The following is a 6,000-nucleotide window of genomic DNA, read 5'->3' as shown; positions in this document are numbered from 1 at the left end:
AAAATAGTCTTAAAAAAAGCTTACTGAAAGGAATCAGTGATGTCAAGGATGAAAGTCCCAGGGCGGCGTTTGATTTAGCAATCAATGTTCATGAGAATGCTGCTGACTGATAATCGGATGAAAACTGGTCACACATGTCTTTGTTTTGTTCTCTGACGTCGCTCTTCCGTCGTCACTGTTTCTCTTCTTCTTCTGCTGACTTTTCTTTCAAAATGAGGCATATTTATTATAAAGTTTCATGCCATGGTTTCACAGCACATGAATGTTCCAAGCACCTGATTGGCTGGCTGTCAATATGATGGATGAATTTTGCTCCCCAGGTAATAAAGTTGTTTGATATTGCCTCAGCCTTCATTTCCCAGGTCGTAAAACCCAATTGATGTCCCAGATATCCATCCATAAAGAAATCAATAGCCTGAGGTATCAATCCAGGCTTCCTTTCCCAGGCTGTAAACAAATTAGCACTAAGCTATGAACAACTGTTATAAAAGTCAGGTATAAGGGAAGAGGATATGCCTTTTTTATTATAATACCTCCTACATCTGAATTCATCTTGTTGGGATTGAGCAAAATATAATACAGAATAAGATGTAGATTTTATACACCTTAACAGCGTGAATTCGTTTGACTTTCTCGTTTCTTGGTGCTAGAGGACCGTGGTCTTGTTTGAAAATGTTTGAGAGGAGGACGTGACTTGAAAAAAATCTCAAGGCAAAAGTTTTGTCTTGCAGGACTTGAAAAAATGTCTCTTCTGAGAAGTCTTGTCGCATCGAAGGATTTTTTTATATAATAGATAGAAATGTATTTGTTTTTGTATCATTATAAATATTTATACAAAATTTGAATCATCTATCTGTAATTATAACCATGGTTTACTTGAAAAAAATCACAAAAGTATTTGGTTCAGGCCCAAAAGTTGATAGGATTCCTTAATTTTGATATAAAGCAGGTGTACAAAATCTCACTGACCGACGTCAAAGCGTTTTCGAGTTTATTGTGTTTACACACAGACAGACATAATTTCAAAACCTGTATTTTCAGAACGAGAAAGTTCTAAAACATCAAGATTCATCAAAATCTCGAGGTCGAATTTTATACGAGAAAGTGATAAGACAAGGGAGGGAAAGGTTAGAGCTACGCATTGGATATTAAACCAAAATCTTATTCTTGATAATCAAAGTGGCTTCTTTCCTGTAAATTAATAGGAGCAAAAGAAGAAACATATTTTACGTTAGAAGACAGGAACATTAATGCTGAAATGAAGGAGCTTCCAGCTGTAGGCTATTAGATAGATAGATAGATAGATACTTTATTAATCCCAAGGGAAATTCAAATACTCCAGAGGCAGCATACTGAAAAAGAACAATATTAAATTAAAGAGTGATAACAATGCCAATAACAATGCAGGTATACAGACAGACAATAACGTTGTATAATTTTAACGTTTACCCCCCCAGGTGGAATTGAAGAGTTGCATAGTGTGGGGGAGGAACGATCTCCTCAGTCTGTCAGTGGAGCAGGACGGTGACAGCAGTCTGTCGCTGAAGCTGCTCCTCTGTCTGGAGATGATCCTGTTCAGTGGATGCAGTGGATTCTCCATGATTGACAGGAGTCTGCTCAGCGGCCGTCGCTCTGCCACAGACGTCAAACTGTACAGCTCCGTGCCTACAACAGAGCCTGCCTTCCTCACCAGTTTGTCCAGGCATGAGGCGTCCCTCTTCTTTATGCTGCTTCCCCAGCACACCACTGCGTAGAAGAGGGCGCTCGCCACAACCGCCTGATAGAACATCTGCAGCATCTTATTGCAGATGTTGAAGGACGCCAGCCTTCTAAGAAAGTATAGTCGGCTTTGTCCTTTCTTACACAGAGCATCAGTATTGGCAGTCCAGTCCAGTTTATCATCCAGCTGCACTCCCAGGTATTTATAGGTTTGCACCCTCTGCACACAGTCACCTCTGATGATCACGGGGTCCACGAGGGGCCTGGTCCTCCTAAAATCCACCACCAGCTCCTTGGTTTTGCTGGTGGAAGTCAGACATCCACAACTTTCTTTCTGAAAGCCTAAGGGGGCCCTTTTGATCTTGGCATGGTGACAACAGACCCTCGATACCTGCGGTTTGAAGGAGACAGCCAGATCTACCTTCATTCTCCCAAAAGGAGGTTCTAATCATTGACAGCTGACTATAATTTGATGGATTTGAAGTGGTAATTGTTGTATTTCAGCCAGGGTTCCTCCTTTGGCTGGGGTTCACGTACTTGTTTTTTGTCCTTTTTGTTCATTGTTGTGTCTTTTATTTATGTTAATGTTACTCTTGTTTATTATTTGCTTTATTTCTTATGCTTGTGTTATGTTCTTTGTGTTGTATGGGTGGTTCCCCAAGAGCCGGAGGCCACCTGTCTTTTACCACAAGGGATTGTCCTCAGCCTTATAAAAGTTGGTGAGTGTTACTTTGTTATTAGTTCTCTGCTTTATTGAATTTTTGACCTTTTTGCTCTTTTGCTTGACCACTCTTTGGATTGCAGATTGGGACTTTGTTCACCTTGGATTGCCATTGCTGTAGACGTACCACTCTCTATTTTCCTTCACCGAAATGACATTGCCAACAGAGTTCCAGGTCCAGATCTCAGGTTTGAGCTTCTTCCTCCACAGGTGCTCTGTAAGGCCTCTATGATTTGCTTCATCCTTTACCTGCAGTCTTCTCACCAGTTCTGCTTCACATGCCTCCCCCGGGGCCGGTGGCAGCTCGATCTGCCACACTCTTCTCCAGCTGCATGAAACTGAAGCTCCACCAGCTACCATGTGGATGGACTTCAGCAAATGGAGAAATAGTGGTGGCACTGCAGTGGGTAGCAGTCTCTCAGTGGTCTCCCATCCTGTAATGAAGCTGCAAGTGCCATTCCAGGTCCTTGATCTCACAATCAAGCTGCTCCAACTATACCTCAGAAGAGACTAGAAAGTCTGCTTTGGAGTTCCACAATGCTTTGCTAAATCCCACACAGTGCCAATATGGATTCTTTGCTATTTAGATGTGTCTTTAAGTGGCTCGTTATCCTTAAAAAGAACTGCCCACCATTGTTGCACTTATGCGACTTTGCAGGTTTGCTGTTTTTATAGGCAAAAGTTGAGTTTAAAGTGCTTTAGTTTCTGCTTAAACCCTAAATTATCTCTCTCCTCCTTACATCTCAGACCTTCTTTCCAAATATTTCACCACCAGGTCGCTCAGATCCTCTTCTCAATCTCTTCTGGTGGTAATCTGGCTTATTCAGTGTCTGCCCCAAAAAAAGATGTGCCCTACCGGTTGCTGTCAGAACCGCTCCTATCGTTCGGACATTTAAATCACGTTTAAAGTCTCACATTTTTAACCCTGGCGTTTGAGGATGCAGTGTAAAGTATTTGTTTACGATGTCTATGTTGGTCTTTAGACTGAGTCTTCCAAAAAGACAAACCAGTTATTGATGTACTGCAACTTTTCATTGTGCTTTTACTTTCACTGTTTATTAGACAAACTTTATTAATCCCATGGGGAAATTCAGGTGCATACAGCAGCAGAAACATAAAAAACAAAGATACAGATACGTGAGGCAAATCATACTGCCAACCAAATAAATAGTAATAAAAATAAACTTAATGAGTACATCAGATGGAAGCCTTGCATTTCCTGATAACAGTGGGCAGAAAAGAGAGTTTTAATACGAGCCTGTGGCTAAAATGCTCTAAGAGAGCGCCTCCTGGAGGGGTTTTCTAATGATGACATCCAATTTTGCCACCATCCTCTTTTCCACAGCAGCGTCCAGTGTGTCCAGCGTTCTCTCTATGATGGAGCAGGCTTTCCTGATAAATGTATTCATGCAATGTGCTTCTTTTGAACTCAGGTTGCTTCCCCAGGACACTGCAGTGTAGAACATCACGCTGGCAGAACATTTCCAGCAGCTTGCTGCACACATCAAATGACCCGAGCATCCTCAGGAAGTCCAGTCTCCTTTGGCCCTTCCTGTCCAGTGCCCATTGTGCTGTCAGACCAGTCCAGTTTGTTGTTCATGTGAACCCCCAGGTACTTGTAGCTCTGCACCACTTCCACATCCTTCCCCTGGCTAGCGAGTGGTCTCAGAGACTTTTTGGCACACTGGAAGTCCACCACCACTACCACTTGCTGATGTTAAGTTGCAGGTTGTTGCCTCAAGACAAATTCCTCCACATCCTTTCTGCAGTCTGATTCGTCTCCATTACGAATGCAGCCTATGATGGACGAGTCATCTGAAAATATTTCTTATATGCGATTTTTACTCGGGCGGCACAGTGGGTAGCATTACTGCCTCGCAGTTGGGAGACCTGGGTTCGCTTCCCGGGTCCTCCCTGCGTGGAGTTTGCATGTTCTCCCCATGTCTGCGTGGGTTTTCTCCGGGCGCTCCAGTTTCCTCCCACAGTCCAAAGACATGCAGGTTAGGTGGATTGGCGATTCTAAATTGGCCCTAGTGTGTGCTTGGTGTGTTTGTGTGTGTCCTGCGGTGGGTTGGCACCCTGCCCGGGATTGCTTCCTGCCTTGTGCCCTGTGTTGGATGGGATTGGCTCCAGCAGACCCCCCGTGACCCTGTGTTCGGATTCAGCAGGTTGGAAAATGGATGGATGGATGGATGGATTTTTACTCCGTACAGAAGTTTGGTCTTTGGTTGCCCTAAGCTACTCATTTGGATGATGGAATGCCAGCTTATGCCATGGGTGGCTGCTGCTTGTCAGCACCATTCCGTATGGTGAAATGTAAAAATAAATAAGTAAAAAACACAACGATACATAAGCATAATCAATTCAATTTTTAATGAGGTATGCTGCCCCGTATAGCCCTTTAGTAACCATCGTGGAAATAATAAGAAAGAGAAACATAGTACAAAATAAAGGTTATATTTTAAACTGCAGCTTTGGCTCCTAATATACATTGCAATACAACCCCAACCTCGCTTCATGCTTTACTGGGTGGTGCAGTTGCTCCAATTGCTACAAGTCTGACAGGGCTGCTCGTGCCTAATCCGGCTTTAATGCCAGTTCGTTTTTGGGCACACTCACGGTCTCACACACACACATCCACATTTTTCAACAGCCTACTAATTTCCAGTCTATTTGCAAACTCCATTCACCAATTGACCAAAAAACATTCTTTTGCAGAGAAACCATGTGGATAATGCAGTTAGGGTGGAAAAATGAGGACTAAGGTGGCTGGTTGAATTGTGCCCTCAAGATCATCAAACAAAACTCACAATTCAAAAAGACAGCCCATGATTACATACTATTTCTATCCATCCATCCATCCATTATCCACCACTTATCCGAGGTCGGGTTGCGGGGGGCAGCAGCCTAAGCAGGGAAGCCCAGACCTCCCTCTCCCCAGCCACCTCCTCTGGGAGGACCCCCCCCCCCTCCCCCGAGGTGTTCCCAGGCCAGCTGGGAGATATAATCCCTCCAGTGTGTCCTGGGTCTGCCCCATGGCCTTCGTCCTGTGGGACATACCCAGAACACCCCCCCTCCCCCAGGAAGGCATCTGGGGGGCATCCTGACCAGATGCCCAAACCACCTCAACTGACCCCTTCTTGGATCAAGGCCTTGCCGTGGTAGAAGGGCTTGCGTGGTCTAGTGATCCTCAGAGCTATGTTGTTGGGAGCTACATGCTCCTGGTAGGGCTTCCCAATGCAAACGGGTCTGAGGTGTAGATCCACACTAACTTGATCCCGAGACCCCATATGGCTTTACACCAAGTATCGGTGTTTCCCTTGCCTGGGAAAGGGTACCCGGGGCCCCACCCAGGAGCTAGGCCCGGGGGAGGGGCTCGCTGGCGAGCACCTGGTGGCTGGACCTTTGACCACGGGGGCTCAGCCCGAAGGAGCAACGTGGTTCCACTTGCTTGTGGACCCACCACCTGCAAGAGAGGCTATAGGGGTTGGGCGCAGTGCAATATGGGTGGTGGCCAAAGGCTGGAACTCTGGCGTTCCGACCCTCAGTTGCCGAAAATG

The sequence above is a fragment of the Erpetoichthys calabaricus genome, chromosome 11, assembly GCF_900747795.2.
Source record: "Erpetoichthys calabaricus chromosome 11, fErpCal1.3, whole genome shotgun sequence".
In the NCBI taxonomy this organism is placed as follows: domain Eukaryota; kingdom Metazoa; phylum Chordata; class Cladistia; order Polypteriformes; family Polypteridae; genus Erpetoichthys; species Erpetoichthys calabaricus.
Note: the sequence above shows the minus strand (reverse complement) of the source record.